At 45.1% G+C, this 23,026-nt stretch overlaps 1 pseudogene; it reads right to left on the bottom strand.

Annotated features, from left to right (window-relative positions):
* Nucleotides 1–264: 264 nt before the first annotated feature.
* LOC110298076 (H/ACA ribonucleoprotein complex subunit 3 pseudogene) lies at nt 265–528 on the bottom strand (annotated as a pseudogene).
* Nucleotides 529–23,026: the final 22,498 nt, after the last annotated feature.

Here is a 23,026-nt window from a genome sequence, read left to right as displayed (position 1 = left end):
TTGCATATAAACTATACATTTTCCAACAAATGCTGTTTTAATCAAATCTTACTTATGTGATTTTTTTTAATCACAAATGCTCTAATTGTTCTCTAATTCCTCTTATCATTTGTTTCTTTTTCAAATCATTGCATTTTTAATAACCTGGCAATAAGTGAAAACATGAGAAAAAAATTGTTGCTTTTATGAACAGTCTCATAATTACAGACTCAATCATATAGTGAGATAGCATTCCAAACAGCATGTATAGGTAGACTTCAAGGCTCATAGGTTGACACATTCGGTTGCTGATAATTGGTCTAGGAGTGGGCAGCACAAGAGATTAACAAACCCACAGAGGACAGGACGTGGTTGTTGGGTCATGAGCACCTTGAAGCATTTCTTTATGGTTACTTGTTGTTTTGAGTATTTGTCATCTGGGGAGAAATGAGCAGGGTGGGCAGGGCAAGTCTGTTGTCCCATAGGGTCAAATTTCTTCAGCGTATAGCAGTGATAGCCCTTCTCATTTACATAATACTGGAGAAACATGGCTGCCTCTTAGCAGAAAGAGGCTGCTAAGTTAACAACCAGCTGTGTTCGCCCCAAGTGTCATCATTTACTCCCTAATCCATCTGCTGCTTAGACATGTGGTCACTCATTGCTTCCTGACATGTTTTTGATTTAGAATGCAGCTAATAGACTAGCACTAGACCTAATAATAGCAGTGACAGGCAGTGCTAGTCATACTAGGCTGGGTCCATTGGCCTGAATATAGTTACACTCTCATAGGTGAAGAGGGAATTATCTGGCGGCAGTATCTAAGAAATGATGGCTAGAACTAGTCCATAGATGACGAGACACATTACTCTAAATGTCCAAGAAACCCTCAAACCCCAACCAGGGTAATAAAATGAAAGGCACACCTAAGCACCTGTTAATAGAGCCACTGATCAATAACTGGAAAAGAAAAACACATTATTTTTGAAAAAAAATAACTCAGTCTGTAACCAGACTTTTGGCTGCATTATGGGTTCCTTTTCTGCCTCCCTTCTCCACCCATATGTATCCCTTCCAAACCCCAACACAAGGATGACCCTTGGGGCACTTTAGATGTTTGCCATCAGGATATCTCCAACTAACAATAGCAAACAGCAAACAGCTACCGCAACAGCAGCAGCAGGAGGAGCTGCCACACATCGCTTGGGACCCTAACATTCATACACCTTCTCAAGGCTCCCCAGAATCCCAAATGTCATACATTTGCAGAGACTGTCTGCAGCTGGCAAAATCACACCCTTGCTAGAGCAAGAGGCAAATCATAGTCAGCTGCTGTGGACAATCTGAAGCAGCCCTATATCCCACACTAGGGATTAAAACAAAAACATATTCCCATAACATTCTATGTTTTTTAAAATTGGGTATTTTCTTTATTTATATTTCAAATGTTATCCCCTTTCCAAGTTTCCCTCCCTCGAGGAAACCCCCTATCACATCCTCCCTCTCCCTGCTTCTATGAGGGTGTTTCTCCACCCACCCACCCACTTACTCCCACCTCCCCACCCTCAATTCCCAACACTGGGGCATCACTCCAGCCTTCATAGGACCAAGGACCTCTCCTTACATTGATGCATGACAAGGCCATCCTCTGCTACATATGCAGCTGGAGCCATGTGTACTCCTTTGTTGATGGCTTAGTCCCTGGGAGTTCTGATTGGTTGATATTGTTGTTCTCTGGATGGCCTTTCCTTCAGTCTCTGTTCTACACTTTATCTCCATATTTGCTCCTGTGAGTATTTTGTTCTCCTTCTAAGAAAGACCTAAGCACCCACACTTTGGTCTTCCTTTTTATTGAGCTTCACGTGATCTGTGAATTGTATCCTGGTTATTTGGAGCTTTTGGGCTAATATCCACTTATCAGTGAGTACATGTTCTTTTGCGATTGGTTGCCTCACTCAGGGTGATATTTTCTAGTTCTATTCATTTGCTTAAGAATTTCATGAATTCATCATTTTTAATAGCTGAGTAGTACACCATTGTGTAAATGTACCACATTTTCTGTATCCATTCCTCTGTTGAAGAACATCTGGGTTCTTTCCAGCTTCTGCCTATTATAAATAAGGTTGCTATGAACATAGTGCAGTATGTGTCCTTGTTACCAGTTGGAACATCTTCTGGGTATATACCCAGGAGAGGTATTGCTGGATCTTCCGGTAGTACTATGTCCAGTTTTCTGAGGAACTGCCAAACTGATTTCCAGAGTGGTTGTAACAGCCTGCATTCCCACCAGCAATGGAGGAGTGTTCCTCTTTCTCCACATCCTCACCAGCATCTGCTGTTACACGAGTCTTTGATTTTATCCATTCTGACTGGTGTGAGGTAGAATTTCAGGGTTGTTTTGATTTGCATTTCCCTGATGACTAAGGATGCTGAACATTTCTTTAGGTGCTTCTTGGCCATTTGGTATTCCTCAGCTGAAAATTCTTTGTTTAGCTCTGTACCCCATTTTTAATAGGGTTATTTGGTTTTCTGGAGTCTAACTTTTTGAATTCTTTGTATATTGGATATTAGCCCTCTATCAGATGTAGGACTGGTAAAGATCTTTTCCCAATCTGTTGGTTGCCTTTTTGTCTTATTGACAGTGTCCTTTGCCTTATAGAAACTTTGCAATTTTATGAGGTCCAATTTATTGATTCTTGATATTACAGCACAAGCCATTGGTATTCTGCTCAGTAATTTTTCCCCTGTGTGCATATGTTCAAGGCTCTTACAATTTGCAGATGATATGATAGTTTACTTAAGTGACCCCAAAAATTCCACCAGAGAACTCCTAAAGCTGATAACTTCACCAAAGTGGCTGGATATAAAATTAACTCAAAGAAATCAGTGGCCTTCCTCCACTCAAAGGATAAACAGGCTATGAATGAAATTATGGAAATGACACCCTTCACAATGGCCACAAATAATATTACATACCTTCGTGTGACTCCTACCAAGCAAGTGAAAGATCTATATGATAAGAAGTGGGTTCCCAATGGAGGAGCTAGAGAAAGTACCCAAGGAGCTAAAGGGATCTACAACCCTATAGGTGGAACAACATTATGAACTAACCAGTACCCCGGAGCTCTTGACTCTAGCTGCATATGTATCAAAAGATGGCCTAGTCGGCCATCACTGGAAAGAGAGGCCCATTGGACATGCAAACTTTATATGCCCCAGTACAGGGGAATGCCAGGGCCAAAAAAATGGGAATGGGTGGGTAGGGAAGTGGGGAGGAGGGTATGGGGGACTTTTGGGATAGCACTGGAAATGTAATTGAGGAAAATATGTAATAAAAAAATATTAAAAATTAAAAAAAAAAGAAGTTCAAGTCTCTGAAAAAGAAAATCGAAGATCTCAGAAGATGGAAAGATCTCCAATGCTCATGGATTGGCAGGATTAATATAGTAAAAATGGCCATCTTGCCTAAATCAATCTACAGATTCAGTTTAATCCCCATCAAAATTCCAACTCAATTCTTCATAGAGTTAGAAAGATTCTCAAATTCATTTGGAATAAACAAAAACCCAGGATAGCGAAAACTATTCTCAACAATAAAAGAACTTCTGGGGGAATCACCATCTCTGACCTCAAGCTGTATTACAGAGCAATCATGATAAAAACTGCATTGTATTGGTACAGAGACAGGCAGGAAGATTAGTGGAATAGAATTGAAGACCAAGAAATGAACCCACACACCTATGGTCACTTGATCTTTGACAATGGAGCTAAAACCATCCAGTGGAAAAAAGACAGTATTTTCAACAAACAGTGCTGGTTCAACTGGCAGTCAGAATGTAGACGAATGCAAATCAACCCATTCTTATCTCCTTGTACAAAGCTCAAGTCCAAGTGGATCAAGGACCTCCACAAACTCATAAAATTGTAAAGCTTCTGTAAGGCAAAGGACACTGTCAATAAGACAAAAAGGCAACCAACAGATTGGGAAAAGATCTTCACCAATCCTACATCTGATAGAGGACTAATATTCAATATATACAAAGAACTCAAGAAGTTAGACTTCAGAGAAAAAAATTTACCCTATTAAAAAATGGGGTACAGAATTAAACAAAGAATTCTCAACTGAGGAATCATGAATGGCTGAGAAGCACCTAAAAAGTGTTCAACATCCTTAGTCATCAGGGGAATGAAAATCAAAATAACCCTGAGATTCCACTTCACACCAGTCAGAATGGCTAAAATCAAAAACTCAAGTGACAGCAGATGTTGGTGAGGATGTGGAGAAAGAGGAACACTCCTCCATTGCTGGTGGGAATGCAAGCTGTTACAACCACTCTGGAAATCAGTTTGGCAATTCCTCAGAAAACAGAACATAGTATTACCTGAGGAGCCAGCTATACCACTCCTGGGCACCTAGAAGATGTGCCAACATGTAATAAGGACACAAGCTGCACTATGTTCATAGCAACCTTATTTATAATAGGCAGAAGCTGGAAAGAACCCAGATGTTCTTCAACAGAGGAATGGATACAGAAAATGTGGTACATTTACACAATGGAGTACTACTCAGCTATTAAAAAGAATGAATTTATAAAATTCATAGGCAAATGGATGGATCTGGAGTATATCATCCTGAGTGAGGTAACCCAATCACAAAGAATACACATGATATGCACTCACTGATAAGTGGATATTATCTCAGAAGCTTGGAATACCCAAGACACAATTCATAAACCACATGAAACTCAAGAAGAAGGAAGACCATAGTGTGGCTACTTCTATCCATCTTAAAAGGGGGAACAAAATACCCATGGAAGGAGTTACAAAGTGTGGAGTAGAAACTAAAGAAATGACCATTTAGAGACTGACTCACCTGGGTACCCATCCCATTTATAATCACCAAACCCAGACTCTGTTGTGGATGCCAAGAAGTGCTTGCTGACAGGAGCCTGATATAGCTGTCTCCTGAGAGGCTCTACCAGTGCCTAACAAATACAGAGGTGGATGCTCACAGCCATCCATTGGACTGAGCATAGGGCCCCCAATGAAGGAGCTAGAGAAAGGACCTAAAGAGCTGAGAGGGTTTGCAGTCCCATAGGAGGAACAACAATATGAACTAGCCAGTATCCCCAGAGCTCCCAGGGACTAAAACACCAACCAAGGAGCACACATTGTGGGATTCTTGGCTCCAGCTGCATATGCAGCAGAGGATGGCCTAGTCGGACATCAATGGGAGGAGAGGCCCTTTGTCCAATGAAGGCTCGATGCCGTGGTGTCTGGGAACGCCAGGGCCAGGAAGCAGGAGTGGGTGGGTTGGTGATGGGGGCACATAGGGGAGGGTAGTTTTTGGAGGGGAAACCAGGAAAGGGGATCACATTTGAAATGCAAATAAGGAAAATATTCAATAAACAAACAAACGAAGGACCTTCACATAAAACCAGATACACTGAAACTTATAGAGGAGAAAGTGGGGAAGATTCTCAAACATTTCTATGTTTTTAAAGACACCAAAATTCTCACTCCTCCAGTCTCTTTGGCCAAAAGCATGATTCCAAAAGGAGATAGAATAATGTCTTTCCAGGTGGAAGAAGATCAAGGCAGACAAGACAACCGGTACTGGTCCTCTGCAGATCGAGAAGAAATTTCCAGAGCTGAGACTTTCAGTTTCTTCCTTCATTTGCAGGTCTCAAGCTGGCAGTCCATCACTGCCCCACCCACTTCCCTCAGGACAGGAGAATATTAGCAGAGATTTGAGGCAGGGTGGAAGACTGGGCAGAGCAGAAAGGAAAGGAACACACCCAGTGGGAGATGGAAAGGTCTTGAATTTGATAGAGGACACTCCTTGAAGAAGATTGCTCCGTGGGGCCATGAGATTTATTTAACTGGGGATTTGACTGTGAGTGTGGCAGGTTACTGTGTGAAGGGAAAAGCTTTTGGACTGCTAGGAAGAGTAAAGAAGTCTATTTTTAATGCTTTTGAGAGAGGGGTCGCAGAATATGTCTTGCACTGCGAGAAAGGAATCTTGTTAGTTTTTAACTTAAGGGAGAGGGGTATGGAGGAAGGGCACGCAGATGTATTTCTTTTACATGTGGGCATGGGGTAGGATCTTAGTCCCCTGATGCCTCCTAGACTGCCAACCTGAGGTCAGGCACCTATCATACTCCTGAAATCCAGACACTACTAGTAGGATGTCTGTCTCTCCCCATAGCAGCAAGGATCGCAGAGTTGAGTATAAGGATGGAAATAGAGAGGGCTGAAGGTGGGCTTAGCATGTGTGTCCTGACTACCCACTAGCTTAAGTCTAACAATCACTGTCCCCAGTCCTGTCAGGGTCTTTCTTTAGAAAGTGAAGATGCTAAGGGATGGGCACTCACTGCTTGTGAACCCTGGCTTATGTTCGTCTATCCCCCTCCTCCTTAAGACAAAACAGTTGGCTCCATTCTGCAGATGAACGCATGTCTAGGGAGGTGGGTTGATTTGATCAAGCCATACAGGCAGTAAATACTGAGGCACCTTTCACAGTTTGTGTGGGAATCTATTGTCCTTTCCAACACACTGGCAACACCCACAGCAGGCAAAGTGGATGCTGTGTAAATCCAGTGATGATTACCAAGACAGGCCAGTTCCAGCCCCTTCTCAAGCAGGTCAGTGGGGGCTCAAGAAGCAGACAAAGTGAGGTCCCTGCTGACATCACAGTCAAAGCTGCTCTCCTGTTTGGTTCCTAGGAAAGGCTGTCTGCTGCAGTTCTCTGTGTCTCTACAAATCACTGATTCTAGTACCGCCTTCCCTGGTCTCTCTGAGGAGGAAGTGTGGGATCTTGCTTGCAAGACTCAAAAGGAGAAGAAAAAATTGGCAGAGCTGCAGAGCCAGAGTGAGGGCCTCCCCAAAAGCACAGTTCCACAGAAGGAGACCTCAGACCTTGCACCAGCCAAGGGAACTCTTAGTCTGTTGAGGCCGAGCAGAATCTGACACAGCTGTCAATCACATGGGGTGCTGATTGGCTTCTGATTGGTGGCTCCATGTATTTATGAAGGCATGGGTTGTCTTTGTTGAATCCACATACTGGATACTAATATCCTGCTTCATGATAGACACTAAAGGACAAAAACACAAACAAGGCCTCTGCCCTAGTTTCATTCTTGTTGCTGTGACAAAATACTCCATCAAAAGGGTTCATTCAAGTTACAGTTCTGGGTTATAGTTGGTCAGCACAAGGAAATCAAAGCAAGAGCTTGAAGCAGCCAATTAATCACATCAATTGTCAAGATTAGAGAGGGGAAAGGATGCATTCATGGTGTGACCAGCTCCTTCTACATTTATGCAGACAAGGACCCAAACCCAGGAAATGGTGCTGGTCAAAATAGGCAGACCTTTACACTTCAATTAATGCAATAAAGGCAGTCTTCCACAGCCATGCATATAGGCCAACTTGATTTAGGACATCTCTCATGTAGAATCTCTTCCCAGGTGGTTCTATACTGTGTAACATCGACAAAACCAACCAGCCCCTGAGGAACACATCTCTTTACAGGATATAGTATATACTCTGATATATCTCTGCAAAGGTCAGTGCTCCCAGGACATAGAGCTTAGTGTGGTATGGCCCGGAGCAGGGATCCAGGAAGGGCAGCTCAGGGCTGAGACCTGAGAACATCTTTAAAGGGAAAGTAGTTTTGGTTCTTGAAAGACATCCAGGGAAGAAGGCACAAAGCTTGGAGAATGGTAGAGAGGTTCGAATACTGAAATACATGAATTTGTGAGAGAAGAACACATGGGTCGATGTTGCGAGCTACATCTATGGACTGCTGGATTGGAGCCTTAAACTCCACCAAGGACCTTGTTCTATTACACAGCTGATGGGGAGGCAGACTAAAGGTTTATGGAAATGGAGGGGGAAGACTCACTCAGCAGGAGCGTGGGTGATGGCCAGGAATAGGGCATTCAGAGTGAGTGAGGGAATCAGGAGACCACTACACACAACCAGACTTGAGAAGATGGAGCGCAGGACCAGGCCTTCAACATGAGGCTGGAAAGAAAACAGTGCCATGGCCAGCTGTGGCCATGAGAGTCACACTGAAGGGCTGTTCCTCAGCTCTCCATCCCACTGACCTCTTCAGCTACAGCCTCAGGCCGGTCATCTTGACCCCAAGGATCATTAACTGAAATGAACAAAATTACAGTCCTCGACTTCCATGGCTAAGTAGTTTTGGAAATGCATAGATCTGAGCTGTGGGTGGACTTGGTGGCGGGTTGTGCCCACGCTGGGTGATTCATTTAGTAAGATACTCATCACCGGAAGTTCTCCAGTGAAAATGATGGTGGATGTTGAGAAGTACCTGAGCATTTCAGAGTTGGTAACAAACAGAACTGGAGCAATGTTGAGGAAGCCCCCAAATCTAACAGTCTGTGATTCAGGCATCTAGGCAGATGGTAAAAATATCACTCTGTCCTCAGCCGGCTCCTGCAAGCTCAAGGCAGGAAGCTGTAGTTCAAGGCAGGGTTGCACTCTGCTCTGATGTGGTGTGCATGGTTCACTGCATAGCAGGAGCTGTCAAAGGGAGCCAGTGTTATGGTGACTCATATTGTCTCACAGAACATCTTTTTGAGTTGCAGCCACTCAAGGATGAGATCTGAAGTCACGCCCCAGAAGGAGAGAGGACAGTGCCAGCTCCCTTGGTGCCACTTTTGACACAGTCCTGCCTCTGTCAGCATCCGCCTTGAGTCATCCTTTCCTAAAACGAGGAAGGCAGTCCCAGGAGGGTCTGAAAAGTTTGGAGTATCCTCAGCTCTATGTGGGTCAGGGCTCTTCCTCTGGATGTACTGGGAGACATCCCTACCTGTAAACAAAGGATGTGGAAAGAACAGGAAGACCATTGAGTAAAAAAAAAAATGTCAAAAAAATGTGCTAATTTGGGGAAACTACAGCGTGTCTAAAGATAGAACAGAAATGTCATTGTTTGTTCAGGTGATTCTCAAAAAAATCTGCTGCTGGTATTTTAGTCCCCTCTGAGAGTCAATAGGTACACAACCCTTTATGATTTCTGGGAGCAGTGGGCAGCTTGGCCTCTGTCTCTACCTTGACTTCAGCTGGTGTTAGCAGTCACATGACAGAGAAGAGCAGGAAACGGTTCCAGGCCCCTACCAAGCTCTCTGACCTTGCCCCCTCCTGTAGTTCTTTTCCTAGGGCTCTAGTTTCTAGCAACCCTGGAATATTTGTTATCCATTCTTGCCAGCTCCTTCTAATCTCTGATACTTGGCGTCTATCAAAGTTCAAATGTTCACTTACTAAGAGATTTCCAAGTTTAATAATTCCATGACCTGGGGGTGGGTACCTTTCTTCCTTATTCAACCTAGAACGTCACACCTTGGTCCTTTTCTTAAGCCAAGCCTGAAGTCTCACCCTGACTCCACACCCTTGAGCTCTTGCATCTCCTTCAAAGTTTATTGGAATGCGATGCACCTGTTCTTTTCCTGTTGATGTCATAAAATAATCTGAGAAACACACTCTAAGAGAGAAAGAGTCTATTATGGCTTCCAGCTCAAGGGTGTAATCCATCATTACTGGGAAGTCAAAGCAACAGGAGCTTGACACAGCTGGCCTCATCGCCTCCAAAGCCAGCAAGCAGAGAGCAGAGAGCAACGACTGTGTGCTGCTGCTCTCTCCACTCAAACAGTCCAGGATCTCCTCCCAGAAAATAGCTGGCCTTGTTGGGGGAGCAGACCTTCCCACCTTAATTAATGCCATCATGATAATCTCCCACAGATATGCCCAGAGACCCTTCTCTCAGGTGAGTCTAGACTCTGTCAAGTTGACAACTAGCCTTAACCATCCTTCCTAATCCTCAACTGCCATGAAGCAAGCTGTCCTTGAGGTTTTGAGAACATGTTGTGTCTATGAGGTAGTGAGACCTCTCTTTCTGTAGAACAGTGGCTGACAAATGCCCCATGACAATGGCATTGGATCTTCCAGATCACAGATAGCATCTCATCTAAACTGTTATTTCCAAGTCCAGTTCCAGAAAGGATTTCTAAAGAATAATGGACACTCTGTCAAACATAATGAGAATATATATTGTCAGGTCTCAACTCCCTATCATATAGGTGTGGCCCAATTCCCACTGCAGATTGGAACAGTCAGTCTATTAAGACTATGTATTGGCTGTGGGCAGCTCCCTCCCAAGCTGAGAGGGGTTTCGACTATGGGCATGAACACACTGTACTATTAATTCCCAGACATACAGTTTGGAGTTTATTTTAAAATCCTATCAGGATAGGTGTTGCCAGGAGTAATCTTATCAACTTAATTGCATCAAGAAGTTCATGCAGGTTAGGAAAACTACTCCTCCGGATACAATCAGATAAACCTGTCTTTGATCAATGGAAAAATCCCATATTGGGTTCATAATATGATAGCATTGTTGGGGGCTGGTAAAAGCTAGGGGATGGGGCATAGCTGGAAGAAGTAGGTCACTGGGTGCCATCTTTGGGGCCTATGTCTTTTCTTGCCCCATTTCTTGTATCCCTCTTTTCTACTTCCTGTCCACTATAATGTGAACTGGCTTACTCTATGAGCCAACATCTCTAAAATCATGAGCCCAAGAAAATCTTTCTTCCTCTAAGTTGTCAGATATTTGGTCATGGGAATGAGAAAAGTAACTAATGCAATATCCTTTAGATTTATAAAAAATTCATTCCCTTCCCCCCATGTTATGAAAAATCCATTTAAAGGCCATAAACACTCGAGGGAGACAGAGAGCAGAAAAGCCTCTGTAAATACCTTCAGGCACACACTGGCTCTGCATCATGTTCAACCCAATGTTCTGGCCTTTTGCCTCTAAAGACAAAACAAATGGCCTAATGAAAATGGAAACCGCCTGTCAATCAACTGCACTTCAAGAGTTTGTGCAAGTATTTGAAAAGCTAATTAGCTAATTTTTATTGGTCTAATCAAATGCTTTCTTCTGTAAGTACAGTAGCATTATTGGTCAAAACAAAACACTTGAAGAGGCCAATGGTGCCAAGAGTTGACATTTCTCCAGGCATTAAAAATGGATAATGATCACAAAGCAGAAGAGAGGAGCATGTGCCTGCATTGAGCAAAGGTTAAAACCAAGCAGTTCTGCTGGCCATAGAAAACCACGGAGCATGAATAGCGTCTGAAATAGCTCCATGGCCATCTCGGCCTGCAAATCTGAGTGCTTATCCTCCAGCCTGCTTTGTTTCTTCTTGGCTCTGCAGCAGGGAGCATCCAGGAAGCCCGAGGGAGTCCCACTGTAGAGTCTTCCCTGGCTGCAGGTGCTTGACACAACTGGGAATATCTGGAGCACAGCTGACCTTCCTGAAGGTCACCAGCTCAGCTCTAAGACTTCTGTGTTGCCTGAGATCATGCAAGTTTGAAGTGTGTCATTAGCCAGAGGCCAGTATCATCGAATGGGGTTTGCATCTTTGTCAGGGCTTGGCTTATCAGGAGAGAGGGAGAGAGTGATGCTTTCAGAACCCAAGACAGCTCTCCTCACTGCTCCTGACAGGCTGAGGTGATCGTGGAGCTCCCAGACTCTTGAAAGAAATTGAGCCCACACAGATATGAGGGATCAAGTTTTTGGATTCTTTTCCACTAATGAGACAAGTTCTGGTTGCTTCAACTGCCAATGTCTACCAATGTAATTGGACTCACCACACAGTCCATCTAACCCACCCATTCTAATTGCGTAGTGATGGAACCACAGCCAACATTAGGAGCTTTAAAAAAAACAATCCTGACATGAAGCTGTTCCCACCTTCCTTGAAAGGAGAAAAGTGGGGCCATAGAATGGCAAGGACCATCGAGGTAGCTCCTTGTAGCTGCCTGAACGCTCTTGAGGCAAAGGAAACAGTAGGTCCACAGGACTCACTGCATGAACTTCTGCATGGTGCTGGAAGCAGGAACTGAGTGGTGACACCTTTCTCCATGTGTTTCTGTCCTGATCACACAGCTGGACACATGGCAGACTCAAACCACTGCATTGGTCACATTGGAGGAAAAGAAAAAGCATGCCCCTCAGATCTTGTTGGGAGTTCCTAAAAGGAGCAAGAAAAAGAAATGGTGGGCTGGTAGGGCTTCACGGTCCATCTCAGCAAACTTGCAAATAACCTGAACATAGAGGACTCATCACTGTCTGGGACAGCAAGGCAAGGGCTTGCACCTCTCGCCAGCAGAGTGACTCTTCCGATTTCCTCGCTGTCAAAATGAGATGCCTGTCACTACCTTGTAGGGAAGAAAAAGTACAGAGTCCAGGAACTGCTCGTATCCAGTGAGTCCTTGCTCTTTTCTGGAAGATACAGGTCAAAGGTTGGAGCATGGATGAGGATGTAAGTCAAGTTAGGAATCCTTGCCTAGTATGCATACAAACTCTGGTTTCAACCCACCCCCACCCCCACACACACACTATAGAAATCTTGTGTGGTGGATGTTGCATGCCTAGCACTTAAGAGGTGGATGAAGAAAGATTGAAGGTGCAAGATCAGCCTTGATGACATAAGTCATAGACCAGCATTGGATACTTGGGGCCGAATATCAAAACACCCCCCCCAAAAAACAAGACAAAGACTGGAGGACATCCTGGGCAGGGTGCTGGTGAGGGGATGCTGTGGAGGGAGACAGAGCTTGTGCCAGGCTTGTAGAGCAGGCCAAGCAGTTAGCATTTGGGTGATGGCTCTCAGGGGGCTTAGAGTTATGGGCTGAAATTAGGGCTACAGGCTGAAATTAGGGCACACTTAGGTGTCTACTCAACCCTTATTCAGTGGACATGGCTCCTACACCAGAAAGGTGCAGGACACAGAATTCTACATTGAATAGGACAGACACTGCCTGACCTTGTGTTAGTTGTGGCTCTATTGCTGTAATGGAATCATGACCAAGGCAGCTGTTATTAATTAAAGTCTTTAATTAGGGGCTTGCTTAGAGTTTCCAAGATTCGGTCAAGGATCATCATGGCAGGAAACAGACAGATAAAGTGCTGGAGCAGTAACTGATGAGCAGGCAGCAAACAGAGATAAAGACTCTGGATTGGTGTGGGCTTTTAAAACTTCAAGACCCACTCCCAGTGACACACCGCCTCCCCAAAGATCACATCTCTAATCCTTCTCAAACAGTTCCAATTCATGATGACATTCAAATATATGAGCCTATGTGGGACATTCTCATGAAAATTCATTCATTCTTTGACCTTTCCCCCTCCCGTTGTTCTTTTCCTAGGGCTCTACTTTCTAGCAATCCTGGGATATGTATTGTGTTCTTGGAACACAGTCATGATTTTGTCAGTCTTTTGGGGTAGCTCTCACCAGACACACAGGTATGAGACCCCCTCATCATATGCTCCTAGCTTGCATGATTAATCAATCGTTACTTTTATCTTGATTCTGATAACTTCCACAGTTATGATAAATGAAGTTATGATAAATATAATATCAAGTGTTTAGAGGAATGTGGAGAAGTTGGAACCCTGATACCTGCTGGTGGGAATGTAAAATGGTATAATTCCCCCGGAACACAGTGTGGGATTTCCCAAAACACTGAACACAGATATTTTATATGCATCTTTATGGCCACAACAGTTCCAACTCTTAGATACAGAACAAGAGAACTTGGGATATGTCTATAGCAGTGCTTACCACAGCATCGTTCACAATAGCCCAAATAGAAAAGGCCATCCATTGCTCAATGGTTAGACAGTGCACATTCTATTCTCACAGAGGAGTAGTGTTTGACAATCAAAAGGAAACAACTCCTCTGAATCTGCTGATACCTACCACAAAGCAGACAAACACTGAAGACATTATGCTGAAGGAAAAAATGTACTCACAAAAGACAATATTGTCTGATTCCATTTGTGCAAAATGACCAGACTAGGTAAGTCATAGAGATAGAAGATTAGAGACACCTGGGCTCAGGGGAACTCGAGGGGGGCAGTGATGAGGGGGCAGACGATAACCAAATAACAGTAAGTGTTGCTAACTGTGGTGGGGGAGCCAAAAGTTTTAATAATTAGGCATGGTTATGACCATATGACTTCACATATACTATGAGATACTGAAGTGTGTTCTTCAAATATGCAAACTATGATGTTAATTTTATCTCAATAAAGGAATAAAATAAAAGGAAAAAGTAAAATACATGCCCAGAAAGCTTGAGAAAACACAGCTGTGTGTCCTGAAGCATCAGCTATGCCAAGTCAACTGTTTATTAGTCCTGGGCACTCAGAGCCATTGTCACCAATGCTTTCCATACCTGTTCTGCAAGTACCCGTGTTGGAAAGGTGTCCTGCTCCCCCCGAGCTCGAAAAGCCACCTTGTGGCATTGCCCGTGGTTAGTGCTGGATAACCACATACATGCCAATCAAACAGGAGCCTGGTCATGGCTGCCAGTGGCTGGAATTGGGAATGGAACATTTTTGTGATTTGTTTATTATTGTAGTTAATAGCCAGTGTGCACAGAGATGTGTTCACAGAATGTGTATGGTTCACTGTCAAAATCCTCTCCCTCCAGAGTTGGAACAAATGTAGACCTTAGACCCTTGTCAGCACATCTGGAATGCCCTGCTTTTTTTATGCACAAACTTTCTGCATAGGACACATTGACATCATTTGGTGTTTGTTCAAGACATGCATGATTATGTATGCAAATATATGTATATGTACATATATATATATACATATATATGTTAATGTTGGCATTCTAGGGGGGAATGAATTGTTCAAATGTTATCCTAAAAGTGTGTATGTATGTGTGTTTGTCTTGCATATACACATGCATGATTGTTACAGAGAATGCCAGGCTTGAGTTGGGAAACATGAATCAAGAACTACAGAGCCAGAGGGCTGGCAAGCTTCATAACAGAAAGTGAATCTCTGTTGAAAGTTGGGCTGAAAGTTGGCACAAGACAACACAGTAAGCACTTGGACCTCAGTGGATCAGGATACAGCATCACGGGTGGAATGGGGCCAGGCAAAAACTATTCACAGAGGAATGGATGTTTAAAATGGTAAACTGTCTCCCTCAGTCCCTTCGGCTCCAAGTGACTCTCCCTTGACAGGCCCTGGAGGCAGCTCTGGGTGTTTTTGCTTTCTGCCCAAGGATTTTCAGGCATCTCCAGATAGAGAGAACCAGGGCCATACAGAGCCTTAAAATAAGTGGTTCTCAACCTGTTGGTTGTGACCCCTCCGACAGAAGTCTATCTCCAAAATTATTTACCTATGACTCATAACAGTAGCAAAACCACAGTTATGAGGTAGTATTGGAATAATGGTTGGGAGTCACCAGAACATGAGGAACTGTAGTAAAGGAATTAGGAAGGCTGGGAATCATTGGGAAGGTTGGGAATCACTAGGAAGGCTGGGAATCACTGGGAAGGCTGGGAATCATTGGGAAGGCTGGGAATCATCACTGGGAAGGCTGGGAATCATTAGGAAGTCTGGAAATCATTGGGAAGGCTGGGAGTCACTGGGAAGGCTGGGAATCATTGGGAAGGCTGGAAAGCAATGCTTTAACTCACGCTGCCCATCTGGGACCGAATGAACTCTCCTGCTGCAGACTGTGGGCAGCTCTCAACCCAGGTCTGAGCTACTGTCTTTCTTATATTCTTAAAATTAGTTAATTTAATTACATCTCAAACACTGACCCCACCCCCAGTCCCATCACAGACTCTCACCCTCCATCCCCCCTCCTGTTCACCTCTGAGATGGTGGACCCCGGCTGGGTATCCCCCACCCCCACCCTGGCACATCAAGTCTCTGTAGGATTAAGCACATCTTTTCCCACTAAGGCAGGGCAAGGCAGCTCTCTGCTACATATGTGCTGGGGGCCTTGATCCAGCCTGTGTATGCTCTTTGTTTGGTGCTCAGTCTCTGAGGGCTCCCAGGAGTCCAGATTACTTGACACTGTTGGTCTTCCTGTGAGGTTTCTATCCTGTTCTGGGTCTTCTATTCTTCCATAGGTCTTTCTCATATTTTGTTCCTTATGGTGGGAAGAAAAGAAACTGACTCGATAAACTGAACCCTGGGACCCTGACACACCCTCCGGATAGGAATGAGAAATCCCACAATCACACAGTCTCCAACATTCCTTAAGTTGGAGGACGAGGAGGGTACTGACACCCCCATCCTAGTTTGACCACACCCCAGTCTGCACACCACTCTTGGCCCAGTATGAACTTAGTTTCTTTACACAGTGAAGATGTCCTTTCAAAAGAGCCTGAGCAAACCCCCATGATATTCTATGTCTATTAGCATACACCCTGCATTCAAAGGTGGCAATAATTGCAGTAACTGAGGAATGGGATGAGGTTTCACTAAGGTAAGGGGAGCTGGGGGATGGGGTTGAGTCTTCCATGCTAGTAAGTAGCATTCTCTGCTCCAGTTCCTGGCTCAGCCTTCAGCTTGCAGTAGATGCATCAAGTGCACTGGTGAGTCTGCATTCTAAGGATACCCTGGTGTTGAATACCCATTTCAGAAATCTACAGCAGTGACAAGTCCCCAGGATTCTAACATTGGGACACTGTCAGTCATTGACTGGCAAACAGGTGATGGGCATTGCATGATGCACAGGAAGGAGAGGCTTCCTGCACACTGACTCTGGCCCACACTCACCACTCAGGAACTATATGAGCGCAGCCTGCGTTTCCTTCCATAGCATAGAGATAACAGTGCCTGCTAATAGGATGGTGGCAGCAATGAGACGCAAATGGCCACTCCCTCTCCTCTCCTCCCCCCTCATCTTACTCTATACAGGTTCACGTTCTCTTTGGAATATGGCATGACATTTGTGTGTGTGTGTGTTGTCTCATCCAGTCCTTCTCTATGTTGGAGTCAAGTGCTTTGTCACACCTATGCAACTGATAAAGAAGCAGACCAAGGAGTGCCAGGCATCTTGACACAGCAACAGACAGAACTGGGTCTCGGCACAGACCAAAGACCCTGTCGATGGCATGCCCTCTTCTGCCCTGCACCGTGCTCCACCACCTATTAGCCTTGCAGCTACGGTAATAAAAGCCACCCTCTCCTCCCCCATCTGACACCTCCCAGAATTGTGTACCTCATATAGCACATGTCCCTTACAGAGGCGACATCAGTGTGCTTGTTATAAAGGAAGCAAAGGGCAGGTGAGTATACATCATTGAACAGGAAGGACAGCTGGCTTCAGCTCCTCCCATGCTCACGTGTCTTCCCACGCCATCTGCCTCAGAGGTTCTGGGACAGCCTTCTAGTCTTTCTGCTAAACATTTGCATCCATACTCACATGCACGTATGTTTTAATATGGATACTGCCTTACGCACATGCACACCATTCTAAGATCTGCTCTCAATATTGTGTCTCAATACAAGAACATAACTCTTAAAGTCCGGAGAATGAAGAGGAAGTTCTAGTTTGCCAACTTCCCAGCACTGAAGGTTGATGCTGTTCCTGGTCTGTGCATCTGGAGCAATGCTGCAATGCCCATTCTCTAGACATGCATCCTCGTGGTCCTGTGCGAGGGTTTCTGCACAATGCTCCATAAACTGCTGAAGAAAATGAGGCAAATTGTCTTCTGTGTGCAACAGTGATCCTCAATCTATGGGAAGTGACTCCTATGGAGGCCAAATGACCCTTTCACAGGAGTTGCCCAAGATTATCAGATAACACAGATATTTACATTTTGATTTATAACAAGAGCAAAATTACAGCTATGAAGTAGAAAAAAATAATAATTTTATGGATTAGGGTCACCACAACATGAGGAACTGTATTAAAGGGTTGTAGCATTGGGAAGGTTGTAGCAATAGGAGGCTCTTATAGCATTGAGAGCCACTGGTATAGAGCCTCCTAGCTATGTCTAAGAGAATTTATGGCCTGTCCTCACCCTGCCATGGTGCTCCAAGACTTCTTAATTGCTAGCAGGTAGCTAAGGCACCCTCTCCCTCTTCCCACTAACACCCCTGCTTTCTCCTGCTTTGTCTACCCCAACCGCCTACCCAGACTCCTGCACCGTCATTGTCCTAACCAAAGAAATAGACAATGTGGTGCATCACAAAAAGAGCGTCTCCCTGTAATTTTGTCCTGAGAGGATCGATTCCTTGCCCCTGCCTGCTGCTAGGCAGATCTGCCAACACCAACCCAGATAGAGCCATCCAAGAACTTGCTGGTTGAACGATCAGTGTCTCAGCAGCCTCCGCATTTGAGTTTAGATAGAATTCCTCGGTAATATATTCCTGCCCCTGAGTTATTATTATCCCCATTGTACAACTGAACAATGGAAATTGGAGTTGTAGGGGTGAGCAATGCACCCACAGACCCAGAGCTCCAGCCTGCAGGCTCTGCTTTTGGGCTTGGGTCCTCCCTGCTAGAGCCACAAGCAAAGTGCAGGCTCCTCTTTTAGCCTGTCCTGTCCTCCTTTGCCATGTTCTGGGGAAAGTTTCTCCTTTAGAGCTGAGCCCATGAGAACTTGCTCACACAGTTCCCAGGAAGAGACCACCATTGACCTCATAGAAGGGTCTGTGCAAATAAAGCAGATTGAACACCCTGGAACTGGGATATTTTTGCTTTGGAGGCAGGTGGCTGAGGCAGAGTAATCCCTAAAATAGAGGAATGTGTAAAACACCCGCTTCAGATTCTCTCTGCAGGAAGTGAGAGACTGGCTCACCTCTGCAGCCCCAGCCACCAGCCCTAACTAGGTCTTTCTTGGGAACTCAGAGTGTGAGCTCTTCCCCCATGAAGATCTTAAACTTTAAGTCATAAGAAGATTCCTCCAAATTCCAGAAGGGACTACACTGCAGCGTCCTGCCCACATAAGAAAAAAAAAACACAGGTACAAAGCCAGGGCAGTGTAGCCACGGGGGTTGAGGGGAGACCCCAAAACCTCAAATCAGAGAACAAAATCCTAGGAGAGTTTAGTCCAGATGTTGGCCATAACTAAACATTGTCATTACTGAAAATGGGTTGGATAGGAGATGTCAGGGCCAGAAGGTGGACAGCTCCAGCTGGTGAGTTTGTCTGTAGAGAGACTGCCCTGGTCTCTTAACAAATCTGTGAGCTTAACTAAGACTCTGCTGTCCCCAAAGGAGCCTGCGAGTGACATGCTCTGGGTGGTGGTGCATAGTACACTGTTTTGGATAAACCAGCTCTGGAAGACCTTATAGGGCCAATTGGGGCAACTGGAGAAGTGTCTTGGAGTTGGATGCCTAGAGTGTCCCAGTATGACAGAAAAGTGGAGACTGTGGGCTGGAAATAAAAACAGATTATAAAACATTATGTACAGAGTGATCTCATTTGGGTGAAATGAAAATGGAAGGAGCCATGCCAAGGTGTTAAAAGTGGAAGTCTCTGGAAGGCAGGGATGAGGGAACCTTCCTCTTTATCATCACCTGCCTGTGTCCTCCATCTTCTCCCTATGGACATGCAGAGCTCCAGGAACAATGAGAGACTATTTAAAAATTAAAAAGCCCATTCGTTTGGGCAATGTCAGTAAGTGAACGTGGCAGAACAAGGTTACCAACCTCAGGCGAGCGTTCCCACAGGCTAGTTAGAAAGCAGCCAGGCAGGAGAGGAGACTGGGGAAGAGGCTTTACAAACAAGGGAATGCAAATGGCCAGCATACTTGAAAAAAAAAAACGCTCAGCCTCATTAGTAATCAACAATATTCGAAGTAGACCAAAATAAATGTCCACCCATCTGATCAACGTGCACTGAACAGAGGAGACCCTAGGTCTGAACTAAGATGTGAAGAGCTGCCAGAGGGTATGGCCACTCCCTCGATTGTGGAGATTATTAGACTTTACATGATGTCTGCACACCTCAATTCTATTTCTGAGATTCTTTCTGAAAAGAAAGAAAAAACAACAATAACGACAGTTAAAAACAACAACAACCACCACCACAACAACCCAGAATGAAGCAAAATCCAGCTAGGGGTGGGTGTGTGACTCAGCAAGGGAACATTTGCCTGACATATATGACTCTGGGTTTGATCATCAGCATTGGAAAGAGAATGTCCCTATCTGGTGGAAAATATGAGGTGTATTGCATTATTTATCATTCTGAAAGGCTATGACTCCGCATTGCATGTAGCACCTGGAGATCTGTCACTTGACAGCCCTTAGACTGACATCTCGCAGAAGTTGAGATGAGTATGGGCTGATCTGGTTTGATCACCGAGAAATGTTGTCAGCAGTATGAGCCCAACTGGGGGAGAAAAAAATGGGCAGGAAGAAGTCTGAGGAAAAGACAATGAAGAAACCCAGGGATGGCTACAGCATTCTGCTGAGGTGCTGGGATGACAGGTGGACATGGCCTTCTGTGTTTCCATCTATCCAGATGCTGGTGGAAGTCTAGTCAGGGAAAGCAATACAACTGCAGGAATCCAAGATGAACGAAGCCAGGGGCAAACAGCAGCGACCATCAGCTGGTCAGTTCTCGTGCACATCCAGAAGCTGGTCAGGAGGCCTCCTTCCCCAGGGGAAAAAAAAAAACCAGAAGCAAAGGGAAGTGAGGCCAGTTCAGTAGAAGGACCCAGGCTGGAAGGGGTGACCATAGCAGAGGAATAGTGTCACAGCCAATCATTGACAACATGTCAGGATTTGGAATGACCAAGGGTGTGAGGGTATCTCCAGAGAGGCTTAATGAAGGAGAGAAATACTATCCTGAATATGGGTAGCAACATTCCATGGGGGGCTGGCCTCAGACTGAATAAAAGGAGAAATGAGAAAGAGAATTGAGAACCTGCATCTCACACTCTACTTCCTGGCTGTGGCCACAATGTGACCAGCTGTCCCATGCGCCTGACCCTACAGAGCTATTCTTGCCAACACCCCCCACCCCCAATGGACTGGACATTCACATGGTGAGCCCACACAAGCTGTTCTATCCTTGGGTCACTTTTCTAAGATACTTGGTCACAGCATCACTGGAGAAGTGGCCTCAGGGAGGTGGATAGCTCCTAGCTGTCTGACTGCCAGAAGCAAAACCGTCCAGGGAAAGGGCTGCAAAGGGGACTCTTGGCATTTCTCAGCATCCTGAGCTTCCACAGAAGCAAGACAGTTCAGAAGGCAGCCTAAGTGACCAGACTGTGTCACACTGGGCAGTGCTGTTCCCAAGTCCCTCCCTAGTTCCATCTCCCCAATATCCTCCAGTTCTGCGACTTTCAGCTTGTGTGGTTTTGGGCAAGGGGTTTCAACTGAGCTATGTTGTTTGCACACAACAGAAGTTAGGCACCATGTTTATCCCCCAGGGTTTTTTATGACAAATTACAACCATGGGCCTTGAACGATTAGAGTGTTGGTGTCTCTTAGCTCTGGAAGCTACATGCTAATAACATTCAGAGGTTTGGCCTGGCTGTGCTTCCTCTGAAGGCTCAGAGGCATATCCTTCCCTCTCTGTTTCCTAGTTTCCTGTGGTTTCTGGCAATCCTTAGTGCTCTTTGGCTTGTGGCAATGTCACTTCCTCTCACCACTCATGCATGCTCTCTCTTGACATGACCCTCTTCTTTCTGTGAGTCTCTATCAAAATTTCCCTCTCCCTACAAGGGCACCGGGCTCTAGATTAGCCACCTAACCCAATAAAACCCCATATTAACTAATTAATTCCGTCTGCAGAGACCTTGTTCTCAAATATGGTCACATTCTGAGGTTCCAAGTAAAGATGAAATGGAGGGATGGGGGCTTTTCAACCCGGAGCAGTTGGAACAATAACTACATCTGTATCACATGGTTGCTTTAGAAAATGGGTTATTCTATGCCACCCACTTAGGACAGATCTCTACATATAGAAAGCACCATCCAAGCAGTGCCGATGACTTCTCTCCAGCTGCAGCCTGGGCTACCATATGGAACTTTCCTCACCTCAAAGATGCAGACCAAATAGTCCAGCCACAGGCAGCACCGGCCCAGTTTTGCCGCCATTCACCCAGCTGCCCAGCTTCTCCTCCTTTATTGTTGGATTAGAGTGGACAAGGGAAAGCTGACCCCCAGGAAGCCTCTTGGTCCTCAAGCCTGCATCTGAATCTCCTCTCCTCTATGGGAGGATGTACCACAGCATCTAAGGACATCTGTTTGCTCCTTTAAAAGAATCTTTATGTGTGTGAATATATGGTATATGTGTTATTCACGTGCATGTATAATGTATATATGTATGCGCATATGTGTGTCAGGACGTATGCGTGGAGGTCAGAGGGCACCTTGGGCTTCAATCCTAGCCTTCCACCTTGTTTGAGATAAGGACTCCTTGTTGCTCGCCCCTGTGCATACCAGACTAGCTGGCTGTAGAGCTTCTGGGGATGTTCTTGTCCGTTTCTCATCTCATTACAGGAGCACATGTCTGTACCCAGCTCTCAGGAGGTTCTGGGAAATCAAGCTGAGGTTCCCACACTATCACAGCACTGTACCCACTGAGCCCTCTCTCCCTGGGCCCCTCTTTGCTTCTCAAAAATGCTGTTGATTCCCTACTGAGCCTTCAGGAAATCTGAACATTCAAAAAGTCTTGGTCTATCTAGAGACTGCCATATCCAGGGATCCATCCCATAATTAGCCTCCAAACGATGACACCATTGCATACACTAGCAAGCGTTTGCTGAAAGGACCCTGATATAGCTGTCTTTTGTGAGATTAGGCCCGGGCCTAGCAAACACATAAGTGGATGCTCACAGTCAGCTATTGGATGGATCACAGGGCCCCCAATGGAGGAGCTAGAGAAAGTATCCAAGGAGCTAAAGAGATCTGCAACCCTGTAGGTGCAACAACATTATAAACTAACCAGTACCCCGGAGCTCTTGACTCTAGCTGCATATGTATCAAAAGATGGCCTAGTCGGCCATCACTGGAAAGAGAGGCCCATTGGACACGCAAACTTTATATGCCCCAGTACAGGGGAACGCCAGGGCCAAAAAGTGGGAATGGGTGGGTAGGGGTATGGGGGGAGGGTATGGGGGACTTTTGGGATAGCGTTGGAAATGTAATTGAAGAAAATACGTAATAAAAGAATATTTAAAAAAAGTCTTGGTCTAGCTGCTTCTAACATAATTTTGGACAAAAATAACCTACAATCTTG

This window comes from Mus caroli, unplaced genomic scaffold, assembly GCF_978045245.1.
Source record: "Mus caroli unplaced genomic scaffold, Mus_caroli_1 scaffold_8, whole genome shotgun sequence".
Lineage (NCBI taxonomy): Eukaryota > Metazoa > Chordata > Mammalia > Rodentia > Muridae > Mus > Mus caroli.
Note: the sequence above shows the minus strand (reverse complement) of the source record. Positions and strands in the feature narration are given on the sequence as shown.